Here is a 25,255-nt window from a genome sequence, read left to right on the forward strand (position 1 = left end):
TCTTTACACTGACGTCCAACGTTTCTCTTTCCTATTGGCTTATATTCTGTTGTGGCTTTGGCTCTCATATTGTTAGGCATATTTATGATATCAGAAGCGAAGGTCGCTTGATGTGAAACGGTTTAAGACCAAATTCGGTATTAACTAACTGTCATCCAAGGATTCTTAGATTCACAGAAAGACTCTTTGTCGCTCGTGCGGGCCGCTTTTACTCTGATCAACACCGGGTTGCCCTGCGGTCACATCTTTGCAGGCATATTTTGAAACATGGATCTGCAACCGCAAGTTTCACCCATCAGTAATTTTTCCTAAATGAATGTAGCACGTCTTCTTACCTTTCGCTAGCGATAGTATTGACAATATTCACGGAATAATAAATTTGACTTGGAGTGATGGATATACCTATGATATTCTAACGTTTTTGCACCTGATAATGCGGCGTTATACCGAGAAGCTGGTTGTGTTTTAATAAACAACAGTTTTACCTGCTATTGGCGGAATTCTTTCTAACACCATACTGCATTAGAGATCTACCAGTAAACCTGTTATCAAAACTGGACGAGTATATTCTGGGTAATATGCACTTCGATTCATGCAAAAGCTAGTTCTTTACGCATCTAAATGCTTATGGCATCATGTCTCCTGGACTATTTGTCATCCTACGAAATAATTTTACAGGTATACGCTGATACTGTCTGTAGGATTTATTGCGAAAATAGGTAGTAGGAAAGAAGTAATAAATTAACGTCATGATTGACGCGACAGTTTAACTGCATTAACTGCAAAAATGTAATAGCCGATAAATTTTCTCCCTTTCATCATTTTTCGAGGGTGTCGCGACAAAAATTTTCGCCAAGGTTGGACATTATGGCTTCAGTTTGTCTCAAATCACTAAGTGCTCTCATTATCAAGTACTGGGTGGATATACACAGCGTCCCATAAAAGTTGCGACGAACGCGAGGGGATGTAGAGGGCGTTTTGAGGTATGAATCGAGGACGGGAAGCCGTGTTGCGAAATGTCATTCGACGACGCCACAGAGCGTAGAAGTTAGAGGCGCGAGTGTCTGCCATAGGGCCACCCCTTCGCCAGCACACGTGACACTGTACTCTGACCGGCCGTAGTCGAACGTCTCACAAAGTTGTTTGTTATTCAGTGGTCACGACAGATCTGCAGTTTATTTTCTCCTATGTACCGAAAAATATTGGAAATATTAGACGGTTTCAGGAGAGAAAAAGGGGCGGATGGAAACCAAACCCGTGTAGAGACCTTATCCAGATCACCGCATTCATAGGAGACAAGGACTTTCCACACAGCAGCTAGCTCCATCTTACCCATTGGCGATCGTGGCAGTCAGTCGCTATCACGAATATATATATATATATATATATATATATATATATATATATATATATATATATATATATATATATAACAAAAAAAACGAAAAGTTTAAAGTTCTACCAGTCGACACGTGGAATGTCTGAAGTTAGAACGTGGTTGCGAAGCTAGAAAATCCGAAAAATGAAATTTTAAAGTTCAGCCTAGATATAGTGTGGATGAGTGAAGTGAAATGGAAACGAGACATGGATTTCTGATCAGACGAGTGTAGGGTAATATAAACAGCAGCAGAAAATGGTATAACGGGAGTAGGATTAATTACGAATAGGAAGGTAGAGAAGAGAGTGAGTTACTGTGAACAGTTCAGAGGTGAGGTTGTTCTCACTAGAATCGACAGAAAAACCAACACCGACAACAGTAGGTATAGGTGCCAACCTCGCAAGCAGGAGATGAACAGATAAAGAAAGTATATGAGGATACTGAACTGGTAAATCTGCACGTAAAGGGAGATGAAAATCTAACAGTCATAACAGACTGGAATGCGGTTCTAGGGAAGGAGTAGAAAAACTGAAGGATTGGGCTTGGTAATAGGAATGAGAGACGAGAAATAAATTACAGCTAGCAACAGCGAATACTCTGTTCAAAAATCACAATAGGAGGAATTATACTTTGAAAAGCCAGCGACATACGGGAAGATTCCTGTTACATTACATCACGCTCAAGTGGAGATTCCGAAATCAGATAGAGGATTATAAGGCGTACCCAGGAGCAGATACAGAGTCAGATCACAATTTAGTAATGATGAAGAGGAGGTTGAAGTTTAAGAGATTGGTCCGAAAGAATCAGTGAACAAAGAAGTTAAATACGGAATTACTAGGGATACTGCATTAGTGAATAGCTCACTCGGAGTTAGTTGAGAGGAATAATCATCTCTAAACGGGGGGGGGGGGGGGGGGGGTCAGAGAAGTTGGGAGTAAAAACACAGGTACAAGGAAGATAACTGCGAAGAAACCGTTGGCAACAGAAGAAACACTTCAGTTGCTCGACGAAAGTAGGTAGAACAAAATGTTAAGGAAATTCAGGAATATAGAAACGAATGTCACTTATGAAGTTAGGAAGTGCAGGGAAGTTAAGGCGAAATGGGTACTAGAAAATTGAGAAGAAACCGAAAAAGAAATGGTTGGGTTGCTGGAAGGAGTGACTCAGCATGTGGAAAAAACTAAACAGCTTTTGGCGAAATTATAAGTAGAGGCCGTAACATTAAGGGTGCAATGGGCATTCTACTGTTGAACGTAAAGGACAGAGCGAATAAGTAAAGAGGGTACATTGCAGGCCTCTATGAGGGGGACGACTTGTCTGATGACGTGATATGTGGAGAAGCAGGAGTCGATAGTATTATAGTCAAAATTTGAAAATGTTTTGGACGATTTAAGATCAAATAAGGCGGAAGGTATAGACTAAATTACATCCGAATATCCAAGATCGTTGGGAAGGTGGCAACAAAGCGACTATTCACGTTGACTTGTAGAATGTATGAGACAGTCAGCTTAACAGCTCGTGCACCTAAGTTGCTGACGGGTATAACATACAGGAGAACTGAAATGAAAATTGAGGATTTGTTGGATGACGATCAGTGTGGCTTTAGGAATGGTAAAGGCACCAGAGAGGTAGATCTAACGTTGAGGTTGATAACGGCAAGACTGAAGCAAAATCAAGACACACTCATAAGATTTGCGACCTGGAGAAAGCATTCAGCAATCTAAAATGGCGCAAGATATTCGAAATTCTGAGAAAAATATGGGTAAACTCTAGGATAATATACAATATGTACAAGAACCCAGGGGTAAGAATACTACTTGAAAACCAAGAGCGAAGTGCTCGGATTAGAAAGGGTGTAAGACAGCGGTGCTGTCGTTCGCCTCTGCTGCTCCATCTACAAGTCGAAGAAGCAGTGACGGAAATGAAACAAGAGTTCACGAGTAGGATTAAAATTCAAGGTGAAATGTTACCAGTGATAAGAAGCGCTGATGACATTGCTTTCCTCAGTGAAGGCGAAAAATTACAGGATCTGTTGAATGGAATGATCAGTCTCATGAGTAGAGAATATACAGGGTGAGTCACTAACTATTGTCACGAGAAAAACTCCCAAAGTATGATTGAAGCTGAAAAGTTTCTGTAACAAATATTGTATGGGACAATGGGGGCCATAATATGACGTTGGTTTTTCATTGCTAGGTGGGTTCACGTCAGAGATACGAAGCTCAACTATGTTTTTTTTTCTTTCTAAATGGGATTCTATAGTTTGCTACTTATTTTCTGATAGCGGCTATCGAGTCGAATCCAATAGCGTGTGACAGTAAGGTATTTGAAGGTCAACGAAGTTCCCAAAGGTGGCATGAACGTCCATTTACAGAAGGTGCTCCAAGTGGTGACCATTGGTATCAGTGTAGTGCTGCAATCTTCGTATCATGAATTAAGTGGTATTCCTTATCACTTCAGCACTTACCGAAGCACATGCTCTGACAGTTCTCTCTCGTATATCGTGCAGTAGTAAATATTCGCCTAATACGGCGTATCCATCTAATGTGCCATTGACATGTAAACACCACTCGACGGTTTCACAATAAAACACTAATGAAAACGGTAAGACTAGTATCGTTGAATCAAGCGAATGTGAATGATGTATTCCTTCGAAGAACAAGTCGATTTGCTTCTCATTTACGGAGAATGCCAACGAAATTCAGTGAGAGCTAGAGGTTTATACGCTGAAAGATATCTTCAACGTACTCACCCTACACGTCGTACATTTAAGTATGGTAAACTGAGAACAACCGGATCTTTAGTGCATCGGAAACATAATCGGCAAAGTAAAGCTACTAACGAGGACACAGAAGTTTGTACTCTAGCCACTGTGGTTCGAGATCCTTGTGTTAGTTCCGCGTCAGATCGTAAGGGAATCTGGCATGAGCCAGAGTAGTGTTGTTCGTGTTCTGCGTCGCCATATCAGTCTCCACCAAGAATTAACGGATACGAATTGTATGCGTCGCACTTTATTCTGCCGATGGGCTCACATTCAGATTCAGAGGGATGACACATTTATTAATCTGATTTTATTTACTGGCGAGGCTACATTCACGAACCATGGAAATGTTAATTTGCGTAACATGCATTATTGGGCAACTGAAAATACATCGTGGCTGCGGCAAGTTGCACACCAAAACCGTGGGCGGTGAATGTATGGTGTGGGATTCTGGAGGACACAATTATAGGCTCCTATTTCGTCGCAGGAAAACTTAATGGTAGGAAGTACACCACATTCCTGTAAGAAACATTTGGTCTGTTATTGGAAGAAATACCTTTAGGAACAAGGAATAGAGTGTGGTACCAACACGATGGGTGTCCGGCACGTTTTTCGCTGATGGCTAGTAATGAGTTAGAGTGACAATTCCCAAATCGTTGGTTTGGACTTGGAGGAGATGTGTCGTGGCCGGATAGTTTTCCAGACTTGACGCCTCTGGATTTTTTCTCGTGGAGATTCGCAAAAGACATTGCTTATAAAGACGTTCCAACTACACAAGAAGATATGCGCCAGAGAATTGTCAGAGCATGTGCTTCGGTATGTGCCGATGTGATAGGGAATACCACTCAGTCCATGATAAGAAGATTGCAGCACTGCATTGATATCAATCGTCATCACTTCGAACACCTGTAAATAAACATTCATGCCACCTTTGTGTCCTTCGTTGACCTTCAAAGACCGTACTGTTACACATCGTTTGATTCGCGTCGACTGCCGTAATCAGGAAATAAGTACCAAAGTATAGCATCTAATTAAAAAAAAAAGTTGACCTTCATATCTTTGAAGTGACCCCACCCAGCAGCAAAAAACCAACATCATATTATGGCCCCCGTTGTCTCGTGCAACTTTTGTTCCACAAACATTTCAGCTACCAGCATACTTTCAGAATTACACTGGGTGGCAATAGTTAGTGACTCAGCTTGTAGTTCCAGAGCAAATCGAAGAAAGAAGAAAGTAATGACAAGTAGGGGAAATGATAACAGCGAGAAACCTAGCACCTAGATCAGGAAGAAAGACATAAAAAAAGAAGCAGACCAGCACTGGCAAAAAGGGCATTCCTGTCCAATATAAATCTATTAACTTAGTACTGTTAAACATAGGCCTTAATTTGAAGAAGAAATTTTTGACATCCTACGTTTGGCGCATATAGTTGTACGGTAATGAAACATGGACTGAGGGAAATCGGAACAGAAGAAAACTAAAGCATTTAATAATTGCTGCTAGAGAAGAACTTTGAAAACGAGATGAACAGATAAGTAAGAAACGTGGAGGTTCTCCACAGAATCGGCGAGAAGTAGAATTTATGGAAAACACTAACAAGAAGAATGGACATAATGAGAGGGCATGTGTTAAGACATCAGGGAATAATGCCCATGGTACTAACGGCAGCTGTAGACGATGAAAGCTGTAGAAGAAGACAGAAATTTGAATAAATCCTGCAAATGGTTGAGTACGTGTGTTGCAAGTACAGCTCTAAGATGAAAAGATTTACACAGGAGGGGCTTTCGTAGCGGACCGCACCCAACCAGTCAGAAAACTGATGACACAAACAGATACTGGTTGACAGAAAGTGTTTCTATAGCGAGCGCAGTTGCTTGGCGTGTCGCGTGACAAGGCGACGTCCGCCGACGTAACGATCGAGAGCAAGACGTGCAGAGCGCGTGGTATCATTATATTTCTTCAATGCTGCCCAACTGACGCCTTCAAAGTTTCGCAGGCGCTAGGATTTTCATGTCATGAGTACACCGTGAATGAATTGAGGGGGGCAAAATTTCTGATACGAGAGTCAAGCTTCTCGCTTAACAACCCGGCGTTGAGAGGGGTCGCCGTCGAGAGTTCCGCGAGTTTTTAACAGCGGACGGACGGACCACACTACACCAGAATACTTTTTAACACAAGTTTAGCTGCAACAAATTCTAGACAGCTGTTCCATCCGAAACCATCTCAGCGGTGTAGGGTATAGATCCCATTAACTTACATGACAATTGACTGCACGTAAGAGAGCAAAGGGCTGTACAGGGTGAAGAAAAATTCGCGCACTCTGACTTCGCAGTTCTATTCCTCACATGCTGGCAATACAAAAATGTGTATCACAAAATTTCATCCAAAGCAGATTGCGGACAGTAAATGGACGTTACAGATTGGCAGTCTGGAAACACTGTAATCACTTATACAGTAACTACGACTGTCAGCAAACTGAGTAGTGCTGCGTAGCAGGTGCAGTGGATAGCGTTATGGGTGAGCATGCAGGAGGTCGAGTGTTTGATTTTGGATCGAGGATTGTAACTTTGGGAAGACGGTGAATCACCCTATTGCTACCGAGTGTGAAACGTCCCCTTAGAAAAATTAATGAATTACTGTGCAGATAAACCTCTTACATTATTTGATTTTCAAACAGCTGAGCAGAACTGCACGTACTCACACATTACGCTCTTTACCTATTCTGAGCAACACTAAACTGACACACAATATTTTTAGCGCAAATCAGTCTGACTTTCAATAATTCCTACAAGAGAATGGCCCTGACTAGCATTAACCTATACGTTTCACAAATCACTTACCTCACAAAAATCTTCATTACTCGAACTACTGCAATACAGCAAGCGCCACTAATGCAAGCTAAATAAAAGATTCAAACTACTGAAGGCACTAACCACTGATAGTCATAGTTAGCAAATGAAAGATTTTGATAGAGAACAAACAATGTATTTACCTTAATAGTGTTCAAAAGTCATAATATATATGTCAGTCCATGATATCCAATATTACAAATTTACTGTTTCTGATGGACACACGTCCAGATCGTCCGCCCTCGAAATTCCGCCATCTCTCTCCCCACATCAACCACTGCTGGCGGCTCACCTCCAACTGCGCAACGCTACGCGCTGTTAACAGCCAACTGCCCAACACTACAATAGCATATACTCCAACAATGCAAACCAACCACAGCCTTCACACAGCACAGTCAGTGATTTTCATATAGAGCGCTTACTTACATAGCCCCCATGCTCCCCACAAATAAATTTTACAAATTGTTTTAGGCAGTGGCCAATACAGATTTGAAAAAAATTTTCATAATTACAATAACAAAGATATTAAATGCACACACTTACTGATACAATGTTGGTCAAAAGCTAAAATTTTCTCACAGTCCACAAACACAGTCCTGATCATTCATCACAGTAAAATTGCAGTGTTTTTCTCAAAGTTTGAGCAGTAAAAGAAAATGCACATGGAAGTGGTGGAGTTCCAGGCTGTCTTGAAGTAATAGTGTTGTCCTTCCAAAGGAAAGACAGTGCTGACTCTTGACATGCAGACAGGTAATGGGCCACAACAGAGCAAACTCACAGCACAGTCAGTCGAAGTTTTGAAGAATATTGGTAGGTAGGTCATCACAGAGCACACCCACTGTAGTCGTGGTAGAGAGTATGGTATTGGTGGGCCATCAAAGGTGCAGACCCACTGCAGTCCTTGAAGAAATAATGGTATTGGTGGGTCATCAAAGGTGCAGACCCACTGTGGTCCTTGTAGAGACGGCCAGCAGCCATCTGCTGCGACTGTGCAGGTGCACAGTCACCATCGAAGAGTCTTGCGGACAATATAGCAAGTCCATAAACCACCACTTGAGTACTCACAAAGTTTTTGGAATTGTCCTTAGAACCAGCAATGCTGTTAACCAGTCCCTTGCTGAATTATTAACACACATGCAAACACTAACAGTTCCAACTTCTCACATTGCGCATTTACTATGACTAACAGAAATGTGTGCAGTGAAATGTAACTTAATTTGAAGAACTGGTGTCTATACAATTTTAAATTTACAACATAAGAATACAATTACAAAGGTACAAAATACATCATTAAAGAACAGAGCAATACAGATAACATTTGTGGTAATGCAGGCTTTACAAAAGAATCGAAATAACATATACATCAGTGTTACAGGAATTATGACATAAGTAAATACATGAATGGTTAGAATAAGTTTCGAAACATCAACTTCACACGTGAGCATTAAAACAAAACAGAACAAATTATGTCTAGACATCTTTAAAAAGTAAATAACGTATTATAAATGCAAATTATATTTGAGGATAACAGCATTCCTCATCATAGTGAATGTAACTGAGTATTAGAAAAATTCTACAACATAAATCGTATCAGCTAAGCACATAAAGACAGGAAGAACACAAATACACATGGTACACAGATACATAGTGGAATAACACAAAAGGACGGGACAGGATTTGTTTTCAGTGTGACGTTTGGTACTGCAGTCCAACCCAAAACTTCATTTCATAGATATTTCCTCTTATTTACCTTTTTTATATACCTTGTCAATGCATTTCTTCTAATTCATCACAACTCGTTCTCTTATATAGCCTACCCCCTCTTAAGCTAACTTAAATCTACTGAGCTCAGATGCTAAACTAAGGGACGAGGCAATGCAGCAGCACAAAACAATTAACACAAACAGCAATGACAAAAAATGCAAATTGGCAAAGCAAGCAGCAATAAACATAAAATTAGCAAAGCAAATACAACATTATTACTAATATGAGCCAATGTGCAGAAACAAGAAATATAAATCAGTAGTAAAACTGGCTTAATACAATGTAAAATTCAGTAGAACTATGCCTGGCAAACAACAGCAGCAAATGCTACAACTTATACCTAAACATGACAAAGCTCAAGCAGAAAAAATATTACAGTAAAAATTGCCATGTTTAATACCTATGTCACACCTTAACACTAGAGTGATGCATCATGATAACTTACTCTAGCAGACAAGTTACCAAATCGTAAAAAAAATTATTTATGCAATTCCTGTGCAGGGAAATGTCTATTTGTGTTCCCTTTTTTTTTTTTTTTTTGGAAGTAGATCATAAAATTATTATTTACTGGATCTGTAAGCATAAAATATATGTATTAGTACATCTATTAAATTTTATTTTAACCAATGCTGCAGTGCATCTAGAAACTAGATATTAAACGAAATGAGCATATGTATATAGCCTATATAGAGCAAGGAATGAAACGTCATTCACTAGGCAAATGGCGTCTCCAAAAGCAGTAAAAAAATCTCTCAACTAGAAAGACAGTAGACGTAAAAATGTTTCTCATCATTTCATTAGACATTTTAGTAAATATCATAAATTAAGAGCTCCACAGTGTAATCATATGTTTTCAAGTTTGAGCATGTCGTATTTGCGACGCTTTCTCCAAAGGAACATCAATAGTGAGGTTAATGGCCTCTTTTTTCTCCACCTAATGGCTTTCTCTCAAGGCTGGTGGCACAGCTGGGTGCCCACAACGCATTACGTCAAGGTCACTTAGCTTTCTTACCGAAATATTTACGATAGCAGTTTGCACTACAGTGACAGTCTCATATAAAAAAATTTCACAGGTCGAGAATTAGCGTTACAAATGTGTAGAAACAAAATCCTATAAATATAAGTGCTCAAAAATTATCGCCGGCACTGTGATACAATCACGCATTTACAGAAATTTCATAACTCTTAAAGTACGATTCTTGGTTTCCAACATCCCTTTTCACAAATCAGAGTCACTAACCACTACTCATTATTCCTTACCTTATTACACATATACATATTCGTCGACACTTCTTCAATATTTCATCATAATAAATATGTAGCATAATCAAATTCCTCATATAGCATCAGCTTATTGATCATAAACATACCTCAACAGCATAATACACATCGTCATCGTAATAATAACATCATAACAGATGAATCACATCTCAAAATCGTCGCAGCTTCTTTCAATAATTTCAAGACCTAAGAAAAATTCTCTGCTCATTTCAATAGTGTCATCTACCTCAAACGTACTTTAAAAATCATGATCCCATACCAAATACATCATTCAAATCTCTCATAGTATCACAATTGTTCCAAAAAATATGAACAGTTCACAAAGTACAGACAAAATACAATTTCATAAGTGTGAAGTTATCCAACTGTGTCATGGTGTAAACATGTGTCGCTGACGTAGTAAAAAAAAAAACAACATGTTTGTCTCTCTCAGTTAAATGGTCAGATGGCTGTGTAATTTATGTGTTAGAGAAATATGGTACCAATGTGTAAAGTTGTATAAGCAAATATCATATTAGCTAGGGCCCCTTGTGCTCGCCAAGCACATGGTACACAAAGTAAGCGTGTAACCCCCCCCCCCCCCCCGAGTATTAATGTAATTATACCCTCAGGCGTTACAGATTACAGCAATCGAATGAAATGTATCACCTAAAACTTTCTTTGTATCTTTGTGATTCAAAAATCTTTAAAAATAAATGTTTTAAGTGCAAAATTAATCACTCAAATGCGTCTCCTGTAGCATTAAATGTGCGTCTTGCTGTAAGATAATTCTGTGGAAGTGTCGTAGTTATCGTCCTCTGTAAGCAAAGTTCTGCTGAAGCCAATGTACTCACCTCATCATAAACAAAAGTGAAATTCTTTGCGTGCAGGTATGTTAGTTATTACGCTTATTGCCGTGATGAAGAAAGTACTGTGCTGTAACGTATTGTTGTGCTACGGAAAAGGCTGTCTCATTGTACCACAAAGTCACAACTAAAACATGTTTTACTTTCCAGAATAATACAGAAAAACTGTGCAGACATGAAACACATACAGTGCAAAAGCAGTAATATAAATTGTCTCACTCATTAGTAGCGTCGTGATATAATCGTGTAGCTGTCAAATAAACTAACCACTGTGTCATCTGGTATCTCTCAGAAAGTACTTTAAATCTAGCATGTATTTTCAAGTAAACCAAAATGTTGCATTAAAATCTCATTAGCAGTACCGGTATATGTTCTAAGTATGTGAGCCTTATAGTCATTACGTAATCGTGCAACTAAGAAGCAAGAGTGTACACACACAATAACACTGTGTCGTCTGTTCACTATAACAACGCACTCGTAAATACTGTCTAAGTATGTTCCGTAGGTTCTAGACTGGATAGTTAACTTCAAAACAGTGTTGCATGTTAACAGTTTCCCAGTGTGACAAATTGTACTAGTAGCGTGAAGTGAAAAATTTTATGGCAAAGACTAAGTTAAAAAACAGATTATCTTTCAATAAACGTGGTGCAATCCTTTACTCTTCCTAGTACGCAGAGTTTCAACTTCAACGCAATTATCATGTGGTATACGTCGGATTCTGTAAGATCCATTGTAAATCAGAAAGAATTTGTGACTCAGGTGTTTCTTCTTATGTGACAATGAATGAGCTTTAATGAGAACTTTCTGACAAATATATAATTTCTTTGCATTTGCTTTACTGTGTAGTTTTCTTCTTTTGTCTGCTGCAGATTTTATATTTTTAATAGCCAAATCAATTATGTCTTTATGTCGAAGTTTACGTGTATTCGGGAAAGGTACAAGCTCTCTGATTCTGTTCGGTGGTTCTTCATTCTTCAGTACAAGAATAAGTGGTAAAGCAGTGGAGTCATGAGGCATTTCATTCAGCACATTTTGAAATAAGTGTAAATATCTGTCCCAATGCTGATGCTTTCTGTAACAATAAAGTCTGCAAAGCTTATTGATTTCTTTCATAATCCGTTCAGACGGGTTACAATGTGGTGAGTACAAGTAAATAAAAACAGATTTGATTTTATGATTCCGAAACATGCGTGACCAAACAGCAGACCTGAATTGCGGCCCGTTATCTGAAATGACTTTATTAACGTGTCCAACTTCACGTAAGAAATTTTTAACAAAGGCGTTGGATACAGACCGTCCAGTGGCTTTACGTAACGGTGTGAAAGAAACAAATTGGAAGTAAGTTGAACAGCGACTAGAACGTACGAAAGTCCATTAGATGTTCTGACAAGGGGTCCCAAGAGACCAACAGCAGCAAATTCTCTTAATTTAGAAGGAATGATAGGAAACAACGGAGCTCGATATGTGATAGTAGATGGTTTAGCCTTTTGACAGAGTTTACAAATGGACAAGACTCTTCGAATTCTTTTTTCCATATTGTTAAAATAACAAGTCGTCCGAAGAATATGATAACATTTTCGTGGACCAAAATGTGCGTAGCTGAAATGAATGTACCAAATGAGCTTATTAACAAAAACGTCTGGAATGCAAAGTACCCATAGCTTGTCATCAACAGTGCAGCGTTTGAGGAGTATGTTGTTTCTAACCAGATAATAATGCCCAATGTGAGTGTGTGTCTTTTCATGCCATTTACTTTTGATGTCTTTCCAAATCGGATCTTTATCTTGATCATGAGCAATGTCCTTTAAAGTTGTGGTGATGAAGTTTTCAAAGGCGACTTTCTGAATGTAAGGAATACTGAAATTTTTCTCGAGGTTGCCTTCTGTGTTACTTTTTTCAAGCCTAGCCGGTGCGCGTGACAGTGCGTCCGCATCAATGTTCTCCTTGCCCGGAATGTAGACTAATGTGAAGTGGAATTCATGCAGAAATAATGCCCAACGTTTTAACCTGTCATGATTTAATTTTGAAGACATAAGAAATTGTAATGCATGATGATCACTGTATACTTTTACGTGCTTACCAGAAAGAGAGAGACGGAATTTGTTAAATGCCCAAACGATAGCTAAAGCTTCTAATTCAGTAACGAAATAATTTTTTTCAGATTTTGTTAGCACTTGGCTAGCAAAAGCATTGGTTTTATGAACAGTAGTGTCATTTTCTATGGCTTCTTGAAATAAATGGGCACCAAGACCGACTTTAGAAGCATCCGTGCTAAGGCAGAAATTTTGTGACAGATCTGGATGAGCTAGTATTGGCGCGTTAAGTAGCGATTCTTTCAAAGAATTGAATTCCAACTGTGCTTGTTCGTCCCAGTTCCAAATAGTATTTTTTCCAGTGAGAGAACAAAGTTTTGGTGTAACTAGAATTTGATTATTCAGAAAATCACATTTCCAATTCATTCCGATAATCCCATCGTTATGCGTCTTTTTTCGTGTTAGGGTGTATATCTACACTCCTGGAAATGGAAAAAAGAACACATTGACACCGGTGTGTCAGACCCACCATACTTGCTCCGGACACTGCGAGAGGGCTGTACAAGCAATGATCACACGCACGGCACAGCGGACACACCAGGAACCGCGGTGTTGGCCGTCGAATGGCGCTAGCTGCGCAGCATTTGTGCACCGCCGCCGTCAGTGCCAGCCAGTTTGCCGTGGCATACGGAGCTCCATCGCAGTCTTTAACACTGGTAGCATGCCGCGACAGCGTGGACGTGAACTGTCTGTGCAGTTGACGGACTTTGAGCGAGGGCGTATAGTGGGCATGCGGGAGGCCGGGTGGACGTACCGCCGAATTGCTCAACACGTGGGGCGTGAGGTCTCCACAGTACATCGATGTTGTCGCCAGTGGTCGGCGGAAGGTGCACGTGCCCGTCGACCTGGGACCGGACCGCAGCGACGCACGGATGCACGCCAAGACCGTAGGATCCTACGCAGTGCCGTAGGGGACCGCACCGCCACTTCCCAGCAAATTAGGGACACTGTTGCTCCTGGGGTATCGGCGAGGACCATTCGCAACCGTCTCCATGAAGCTGGGCTACAGTCCCGCACACCGTTAGGCCGTCTTCCGCTCACGCCCCAACATCGTGCAGCCCGCCTCCAGTGGTGTCGCGACAGGCGTGAATGGAGGGACGAATGGAGACGTGTCGTCTTCAGCGATGAGAGTCGCTTCTGCCTTGGTGCCAATGATGGTCGTATGCGTGTTTGGCGCCGTGCAGGTGAGCGCCACAATCAGGACTGCATACGACCGAGGCACACAGGGCCAACACCCGGCATCATGGTGTGGGGAGCGATCTCCTACACTGGGCGTACACCACTGGTGATCGTCGAGGGGACACTGAATAGTGCACGGTACATCCAAACCGTCATCGTTCTACCATTCCTAGACCGGCAAGGGAACTTGCTGTTCCAACAGGACAATGCACGTCCGCATGTATCCCGTGCCACCCAACGTGCTCTAGAAGGTGTAAGTCAACTACCCTGGCCAGCAAGATCTCCGGATCTGTCCCCCATTGAGCATGTTTGGGACTGGATGAAGCGTCGTCTCACGCGGTCTGCACGTCCAGCACGAACGCTGGTCCAACTGAGGCGCCAGGTGGAAATGGCATGGCAAGCCGTTCCACAGGACTACATTCAGCATCTCTACGATCGTCTCCATGGGAGAATAGCAGCCTGCATTGCTGCGAAAGGTGGATATACACTGTACTAGTGCCGACATTGTGCATGCTCTGTTGCCTGTGTCTATGTGCCTGTGGTTCTGTCAGTGTGATCATGTGATGTATCTGACCCCAGGAATGTGTCAATAAAGTTTCTCCTTCCTGGGACAATGAATTCACGGTGTTCTTATTTCAATTTCCAGGAGTGTAATTGTGTCGGCCGAAGTCGCCATGCGGTTAAAGGCGCTGCAGTCTGGAACCGCAAGACCGCTACGGTTGCAGGTTCGAATCCTGCCTCGGGCATGGATATTTGTGATGTCCTTAGGTTAGTTAGGTTTAACTAGTTCTAAGTTCTAGGGGACTAATGACCTCAGCAGTTGAGTCCTATAGTGCTCAGAGCCATTTGAACCATTGTATATAATTGCCAAATATGGAGCTATTGCATTAGCATACTCTGAGAGGAACCTGACTGGTATACAATCTGGACCGGAAGCCTTGCCTTTATTAAGTGATTTAAGTTGCTTTTCGACACCGATGATATCCACTTTTATGTTTATCATCTTGACAGTTGTTTTTGATTAGAATTCACGAATATTTACTTCATCTTCTTTGGTGAAGGAGTTTCGGAAAACTATGTTTAATAACTTTACTTTAGAGGAACTGTCATAAGTGACTTCGTCGTTGTTATCGCGCAGTGAAGGTATTGATTGCGTCTTGCCACTGGTGTGATTTATGTATGATCAGAAATCTTTATGTTTTCTGTTAGATTTCGAGACAGAGTTTCGTTGTGGAAATTATTAAAAGCATCTCGCATTGAGGTATGTGCTATATTTCGAAGTTCTGCAAAACTTTGCCAGTGTTGGGGATTTTGCGTTCCTTTAAATTTGGCGTGCTTTTTTCGCTGCTTCTGTAACAGCGATCTCACCTGTTTTGCGTACCATCACTTATTCATTTTTGTGGTATATATCTAAGTCCTAAGTCGAAGCAAGGCCCCGGGAGTAGACAACATTCCATTAGAACTACTGACAGTCTTGGGAGAGCCAGTCCTGACAAAACTCTACCACCTGATGAGCAAGATGTATGAGACAGGCGAAATACCCTCACACTTCAAGAAGAATATAATGACTCCAATCCCAAAGAAAGCAGGTGATGACAGATGTGAATATTACCGAACCATCAGTTTAATAAGTCACGGCTGCAAAATACTAATGCGAATTCTTTACAGACGAATGGAAAAACTGGTAGAAGCCAACCTCGGGGAAGATCAGTTTGGATTCCGTAGAAATATTGGAACACGTGGGGCAATACTGACCCTACGACTTATCTTAGAAGGTAAATTAAGGAAAGGCAAACCTACGTTTCTAGAATTTGTAGACTTAGAGAAAGCTTTTGACAATATTGACTGGAATACTCTCTTTCAAATTCTGAAGGTGGCAGGGGTAAAATACAGGGAGCGAAAGGCTATTTACAATTTGTACAGAAACAAGATGGCAGTTATAAGAGCCGAGGGACATGAAAGGGAAGCAGTGGTTGGAAAGGGAGTGAGACAGGGTTGTAGCCTCTCCCCGATGTTATTCAATCTGTATATTGAGCAAGCAGAAAAGGAAACAACATAAAATTCTCAGTTGGTATTAAAATCCATGGAGAAGAAATGAAAACTTTGAGGTTCGCCGATGACATTGTAATTATGTCAGAGACAGCAAAGGACTTGAAACAGCAATTGAACAGAATGGACAGTGTCTTGAAAGGAGGATATGAGATGAACGTCAACAAAAGCAAAACGAGGATAATGGAATGTAGTCGAATTAAGTCGGGTGATGCTGAGGGAATTAGATTAGGAAATGAGACACCTAAAGGAGTAAAGGGGTTTTGCTATTTGGGGAGCAAAATAACTGATGATGGTCGAAGTAGAGAGGATATAAAATGTAGACTGGCAATGGCAAGGAAAGGGTTTCTGAAGAAGAGAAATTTGTTAACATCGAGTATAGATTTAAGTATCAGGAAGTCATTTCTGTAAATATTTGTATGGAGTGTAGCCATGTATGGAAATGAAACAAGGACGATAAATATTTTGGACAAGAAGAGAATAGAAGCTTTCGAAATGTGGTGATACAGAAGAATGCTGAAGATTAGATGGGTAGATCACGTAACTAATGACGAGATATTGAATAGAACTGAGGAGGAGTTCGTGGCACAACTTGGCTCATCCCACTTATCCCTCACCTGTCTTCCAAGCAGTAGTAGCAGCAGTAGTTCACCGACGCCTTTAATTCATATGTTCAAAAGACTTCCTTCCCATGCTACCTGTCATAGCAGACAGATGCAGCCAATGCCGACTCTGCAGCTTTGTTCACCGTTAGTACTGCCGCACGAATACAGCATGGACACTCATCCACTCCTGTCGACGTCACGACTGTGCTGTAGAGTGGTATCGCATGTTTAGGGGTGGGTGTTGTGCAAATAAAAGGGGCCAATGTAACAGTTCAATGCAGCTCTTTCTGGCTGGTCTCGTTCCCAGAACACCCGTCAAGTGTTTTCAGTAGGGCTCATTCCGAGGTCAGTCGTTCACTGCTCGCTTCAGCCAGGCATGTTCCGTCCACAGTCACTCTCCACTCACTCGGCTGGTCTCGTTCAAAGAACAGTTGTTCATCGTTCACTTCAGCCAGGCACGTTCCTGGTATTGTCATTAATTTTTCACTTCTAACTGTCTCATTCCTGGAAATTACACCATTCTCTTTAGCAAATATTGATCGAACTGCCACTCACTCTTCATTTCAGCCAGTCTAGTTCCTGAGACCGACGTTAACCATTCAGTGTGGTTGGAGTCGTTCCCGGAATAGCTGTTCACAATTTATTTTGGACAGTCTTGTTCCTGGAACAGTCGTTTCACTTCAGTCAGTCTCGTTCCTGGAACAGTCGTTTACTGCTCTCTTTCACCTCTCTCGATCATGGAATAGTAGTTCTATGTTCACTTTGGGCAGTATCATTCCCAGAACAGTCGTTCACTGTTCACTTTGACCAGTGTTATTCCTGGAGCCCCTATTCATCTTTCACTTTGGCCCGTTCCTGTAACAGAGGGAACAGTTCTTCATATTTCACTTTGGTCAGTGCCATTCCTGGAGCAGTCATTCACTGTTCACTTTGGCCAATATTGTTCCTGCAACGGTCATTCGCTGTTCAACTCGGCTGGTCTCGTTCCCAGAACAGTCATTAACCATTCGCTTTCTGTAGCCACTTCTCCACTTGATCTCATTCAGATGTTTCGTTCCTCTTTCAAGTGCTTCCATTCCTTGTTCCAGTGTCACTTTTTGAATTATATAATCATCGTAAAAATTGTATGTAATATATACAGTTTGTCAGGTAACAAGAAGAGAAATATGCTATCTTTTGGTTGTTTTGATCAAGTGCAGAACATGTCACAAGGCAAGGTTTTTTATTCGTAGATCATTCACGTTTCATCTGATCGGTTTATGACTAGTTTTTATGATAAATTTTAATAATTCTTTTAATTATACCCTAAGGAAGTTTACATTAAACTTACGATTTTGACATTTCTTTCAAAAATAGAACATAACAGGGAAGCTCTGGATTTTTTAAGTTTATTTGTTTCCTCGTCTTACCCATAGATTGGTTTCTGATTTCGGCTTAGTAGAACAACAGGATGGGGTGCCTCTCCATCCCAAAAATCGCAGAATGGCATAAAATGGAATGTACTATCTCAAAAAATATTGTTCAGAAGCTTTTAACGAAAACTTTATTTCATTCAATGGAATTATTAATAGCACATTGCTGTATTCACTTTAATTATTGACTTTAATAATAGAAATTATAAAACTGCTATATATGAAGCGTTGGGGCATATATGGCTAGAGGGCTAAAAATCATATTTTCTTTTAAAAATACTTATACGTGTCTTTTTTCTACTGGGACATCATAGGATTTCTCAGACACAACAGCTTCTGATCCTCATTTTATTATTTATCACAGTGTTAGACATCTTTGGTGCCTGCCTCAACCAGATATTTTCAACATTTACTTTAGTAACTAGTTGTAGAGCGTTGATGACATCTGTTTCTTATGCCACTGTGAAGAATCTGTGTTACAGTAGTTTTCATTTAATCAAATCTGTTTAAAGATTTATTTGGTTAAAAACAAACTGTCGAGTCACATTATTCATAATTTTTTGGATTTGAGCGAGTACTACTTCACTCATTATATGTCTTCGTCTTTTGGTTCTCTTTCACGATTCAGCTTAGTGACTGCTTTCATTTTAGTTTCATAAGGTTAAGGCGACAGAACAGGCGTAGGAATCATAGGCCTAAATAATTTTTCAGTTTTTGAAAGTAAATCTGTAATTATTTTGTAAAACGTGCGGGAGCATATGTGTGACGTTTCGCCTCTGACAGTAATGGAATTCTGATTGTAAACAGAAAGAAACAGAAACAGAAATTGAATATTAATCGCTCCTCCTACTAATTATAAAGAAATCAGTTCTTGATTATATGATTGCGAGTTTTTTTAAAAAAAATCTCTAACGTCTCCTAACAACTGTTCTACAATACTCTTATGCGCGACAGACAACTTACCTTTTCTTACCGCTGCAACTGCGTCATCAGGAGCACGCTAACATATTTCAAAAGCAATACTGCGATCCATGTATAGAGTGCAAAACATGGACTAATTGCTACAACTACTGCCATATTTTTATACATATAAATTGAAGGATCAGGAGAGGTTTGGTCAACTAGCTTTAAACAGTGCAAAAAACTGAAAAAAACAATAAAATCTGTAGTCTATTATATTTGCAATATATTATTTAAACACTGACAAACTTTACAGAAACTTTTAATTATTTCGCACTGTCTGTACCCAATAAACACGTTTCTGGCCACAACAAAGATACAAATATTACTCTCAATGTATGCATACACAAATCTGACAAAATCCCTCCAGTGCGCAAACAACCAACAACTACGTGCAGCAAAAAAGCAGATTACCAAAAATGCTCAATTAATACCAAAGTCTCCTCCGGCGCTACTAGCAAGATCACTGCAGGCGTCTTCTCTCCACCGCACGCTGTGTCCGACCACTTCCGACTCTCTTCGACAACTGCTCGCTCGCCACTACAGGCGATAGTAACATCTCAGACTCATATATAGTTATGAAATCCAAATACAGTGCTTTGACTTCTGAAGCAGCACAAGATCAGGTTTCGTCATAGTGATAAGGAAAACGCAAATGGAACAAATAGTAGTCTTATGTTGTGGTCGTAATTCAACTTCATCATGGAGCATAAACTTTTTCAGTGCATAAATGGCTTCCATCTTCCATCTTCCATGATGGAACCCCTTGGAGCAAGGAAAGATACTTCATGAGATGGTTCATCGGGAAAAAGCTTATTAGTTAATTCAACAACAGTCAGTACAATCCTATCGTATGTCTTATACTTGCAAAATAAATACAAGAGATCATTTTAGAAAACATTTTCAAGCTAAACACACGCACTTCTAAAAATGATTGCATTTTATGCTATTGTGACATAAACTGTTGACTTCACTAAAATGTCTTCATCTGAAGTTTCATTGACCAATTCTTCCTGATCGTTATCGTAGTAAGTTAACTGACCGAAACATGTGTAAGATTATCAGCTTAATAGTAGTAGTAAAATTTTATTTTCTTTCATTTTCAAACACATTTGTTTTTGTTAAATTTTACGTACATGAATACGTGATTTACTAAAATGTTGAATTTCGCACCCTCGTCTGTTAATTCTTTCGCTACAGACGAGATCTTTGCATTCTGTGCTGAGGCAGCTTCTGTTACGGCTGTACTGTTCGCCAAATGGCGGTGCCTATAATGAGAGACTGCGTTCCTATATGAAATACTTACCATCCGGTTTTCCGAAAACTATTAGATTGAAAACTATTAGATGAAAATATTTGACTTTTACACGACAATCCGATATCTTCATTTGATAAAGAACCGAATTTCTTTTCGTTATCCGACGTATTTATTGTGGTGCATCTAATTAAATAAAACATAGTACAAAATTTTAAAGAGTTCGTCTCGCAGAGGTAAAAACGCGGGACCCACCCACTTCCGTTCATGCGGACTTGCCGATTGCTATGAAACATTTATCATCCATTTTTAAGAAAAATATTGGGCAAAAATGTGATGTTTGCACATCTTCCACTCTGATATCTTCGACTGATGAAGGAATGGATTGCTTCTCGTTATATGCAATAGTTATTATGCTGCATAAATTTAAGTAAAACGTTGCGCGAAAGTTTAAAGATTTTGCAGAGGTGCGAACGCACTGCATAAACTTTATGTATGGTTGATTTTAGTTCATTCGTTGCAGTGAACAAAATGAAGATAAGATACCGAAATTTTACTTAAAATTCAGATCAGAAGAATATCTCATTTCGTTCTCGTATTATTGGGTTTTACACCCGAAGGATAGGAGCATGCCACGGGCCCATTCCCGTCCTTGCGTGTCGCGAATCATGTGGTCGTAACGATCCTCATATCTCATGAACGATTCAAGATATAGGAACGATGTTTTCTTCAAATGATAGCACTCAATGAGGCACGTATGTTGTATGATAAATACTCAAAACTTTTTTATTCACTGATATATGGAAGTAACTCGTCCACAGCAGTGAGAGGTCAGCTGCTCAGGACGCATTCGGATGTCCATAGCACGGTTGGAAAATCTAAGCGAAACGCGTATACGCATCCACGGCACCAGCGCAATGGCGCAGCAGACCGTGTAACGCGCCTACAGCAGCGAAAAGACCTACGTTCGCTCGAAAGGTCTCTTCCTCAAAAAATTAACGGATGACTGATACCATCCATTAAGATGGGGACCCATTCTCAACTTTTGACTCATCAAAAACGGGTTGCCTTTATTGATTATAGGATCTTCAAAACTATCAGCTGACTATTGGTGGGCTTGTTGTTGGAAGTTACGGAATGCAGTTGATTTTGGCCCTGTTGTACTCGACTTGGTTGGCTGCATGCTGGTGTAACATGCTTTATTAGTTGTACTGTTTCCATTTGAAGACTCGATTGGTCTTGTCATTGTGATTCGTACGTTGATGGAAGATTATGCTTGGGGCCTGAAGAGGGTGCTTTCTTATGTCGATACTGATAGCATGCTTTGAATAAACGACATTTGAATTACGATAGAGCCGTTGGTTTTAGTTCTTATTATTCAAGTAATTTTGTATTTATCGCTGTTGCTGATATAAAGCTTCTAATTTTAGTATGCAGTTTCTTAGCTTCTGTGTCTGGAGTCATAAGTTGTCCAAATAAAGCTTCACTTGCCATACATATATTATGGCATTTTGATGTGAAGTTATTTTACACATCCAAAAGTTGTAAAGGATAACTATTAATGTTGGTTTGACAACTGACAGTTTACTTCCACTTATTTCATGTTGGTAATGCGCTGGAAAGAAAAATTATTTTCTGTAACCGAACTGAAAACAAAGGTACCGTGCTTGCTACGCCTAGGAGCTTCTCCGGAAAATGAATTACAAATGGAGTTGTGTCCACTGAGTAGTAGGCAGATTCGATAATCCGAACTTCCGCTGAGTATGCTGTGGCCTCTGTCTGCCTGGCTTGTGGTCAATTACCTGTCATGACACCGGACTAATGTGATGGTTTCTGAGGACGCGTTCACCTAAGGAAATCGAAGTAAACAACGTGTCTACTTCGGATATTCAGTGGATTTATCTTGTGGAAGTAATACTCGTGTTTAATTGATATTTTTCTGGAAATTTATCTAAAATCCTTATAGCATGCACAGTTACACAAGAAAAACGAACGATTCCTAAAAATGAACGATTACCTGTCAAATAGTTTCTGAAGATTAGCAGGTTTGCCCGTCTGTTCCTCCTCAAATATCTGCATTAACTGCAGGGGACATTGAAGTGGAGGAATTCCAACCCACGATATGATGATATTCGAGGCAGTGCCCCTCCTGTACAGCGTTGCCGGGACAAGTTAGGTCGATTCCAACCCAACATATCTATTAGGTGCGGGGGAGAGGGTGGGGGGGGGGGGGGGGGGGGGGGGCGCTTATCCGCCAACAACAGCGACACCATGGTTTATCTGATCGCACCACCTGTGGCGCACCGCTGGTATACATCGAGAGCGGCGCTCCAAGCAGCGGATACACGCGTGGCTGCTAGTAGGGTGACCTGGAGACAACAAGTAGTCCTGGTAGTGTAAGTAGCCTGTCTCAACAAAGTACGGACAGCTTCGTGTGTGCGGCTGCTACTGTTTGGTCACATCAATGACGACTCTTTCTTATCCCACGATCCCTCTGTGAATGATTCAGTTGGCAATTTTCTCGCTTGTTGTTTACAGGTAATTTTCCTGCAGTCGTTTCTATGTACTGGACTTGTATTTCATGCAATAGTCCCTGTGCCTAATACTGAATGAACATGATTTGCACAACGCGAGAAAATCTTCCTACTATTCTCTAAACTTCGCCGGTTCTTCTATAAAGAAGATAAAATTTTCTATGTTGTTAGGTCGTGGCACATTTCTTGTACGTGTTAGTCTTAAGGATCTAGTTGAATACATTGATGGACTTAAGTATAGTTAGACAGTCACATAACAGCGCCTATCCGCTGCATAGCGAAATATTATTTCTGATAACCTTTATCTACTGCCCATTTGCCTTGCCTATTTTGCGACGGCCGAAGCCATTTATAAGTTTTCTAGACAATATGACACTGTTTCTTCAACACTTTTTGTGTGGTGTACTTACGTTTGTCTTCACTTTTCTAGTGTATATGTAGGGTGTAACAAAAATGTACGGCAGAAATTGCAGGACACATTCCTGACATGTAGACGAAGTAATTAAGTGATATAAACATGGGTCTGGAAACACTCTGTTTCCACGTTATAACTCATTTTCTCCAACACTTTAATCACAGGAAACACACAAGAACAGAACGTCAGAATCACGGGGAACATGACGTCTGGTTACGTTGTACACAGCCAGTGCTTTGTTGTATATGGCCCTGTTGTCATGCGACGTTGCTTGTGATTGTTTGGTAGGGCGTCACTTCCTTCCAACCAAGCTCAACGGACAAAGTTGTCATAATTTCGTAGAGAATGTTCTACCTAATCTTTTAGCAGATGTGTCTTTAGCTGTGCGACAAAACATGTACATCGAGCACAATGGATCACGTCCTCATTTTAGTGTTGCTGTCCGTCGGCTTCTAAATAACAGATTCAGTAACAGATGGATAGGTAGAGCTGGACCAATTGCCTGGCCCCCACGCTCTCTGGACCTAAGCCCACTGGACTTTTATTTGTGGGGTGTTGTGTACGGAGCCCCAGTAAAAGATGATCAGAGTCTACTTGCAGATATTGTGGAAGACAGCGAAACTATACACAACACTCCAGGAATACATCAGCGCATCAGAGTTTCACTAAGACGGTGGGTTCATGCATGTATCAATGCGCACGGAGGTCATATTGAACACCTCCTGTGAGAAAGAATTACATGCGATATGCTGGTGCGTTCTGTTCATGTGTTTCCCATTATTAATGAGTTGGAGAAAATGAGTTGTAACATGGAAACAAATCGTTTCCAGATCCATGTTCATATAATATAATTTCTTCGTCTACCTGCGAGGATTATGTCCTGAAATTTGTGCCGTACATTTTTGTTACACCCTGTATAAGCCTGCGGTTTTATTTGAACTTTCAGTGTTTGTGACCAACGCCAGAGTTGCGTGTATTCTATTTTGCAACATAATTTTCTCCTTATTTTTCCTTTTTTCGCGTCTTTAAGCAGTTATAATTGTTTGGTATATTGTTATTTTCTGGCCATAACATCAGCGTATTATTTGTCAGATAAATGTGGTTTTATTCTTAGTTGTAAAATTGATTGTATCCTTAAATCGAAGCAAATCGTCATGGAATGTGAACGAGATTGTAATGGAGTTACTACTATGGAATAAGAGATTTATACTTTGCGTACACCATTCTATTACGACGGGTGCCGAGTTAGCATACACTGACGTGTTAATGAGGGTAGGACGTCAAACGGGCCGACTTCGAGAAGGAGAGGCACCACAGGACATTTTAATTTGCACTGTGTATACTTCTACAAATAAATTTATAAAACTTTGTCAGCATGACCAGGAAGGATTCAGGATTCACACTCATAGCAGTGGAAATTCAAAAACACCAAAAAATAATATTTTTTAAATGTGAAATTTCAAGATTTTTTTCACTTACTGTTGGCTGCATTTGTTGCTATAGGTACACTTTTCTTCATAAGTAAGAGAAATTCTTTGATGAATTTTGCACAGCTTACAAACCATACTTACAGGTGTATGAAACTCTAGAATCTATTTAATCTATGGAAAAATGAATGGGCTGTTACGTTTGAAACTTCGTGTTTAGAGAAAACTCGAATTTTATAGTTAATTATCTCAATTTTTACCATAGTTTTTAACAGATTTGGGAAATTCTAGAGTTTCATACACCTGTAAGTATGGTTTGTATGCTGTGCAAAATTCATCGACGAATCTCTCTTACTTATGAAAAAAAGTGTACCTACAGCAACAAATGCAGCCAATAACAAGTGAAAAAATGATGAAATTTCACGTGTAAAAAATTTGTTTTGTTATT

The sequence above is a fragment of the Schistocerca nitens genome, chromosome 4 (assembly GCF_023898315.1).
Source record: "Schistocerca nitens isolate TAMUIC-IGC-003100 chromosome 4, iqSchNite1.1, whole genome shotgun sequence".
NCBI lineage: Eukaryota > Metazoa > Arthropoda > Insecta > Orthoptera > Acrididae > Schistocerca > Schistocerca nitens.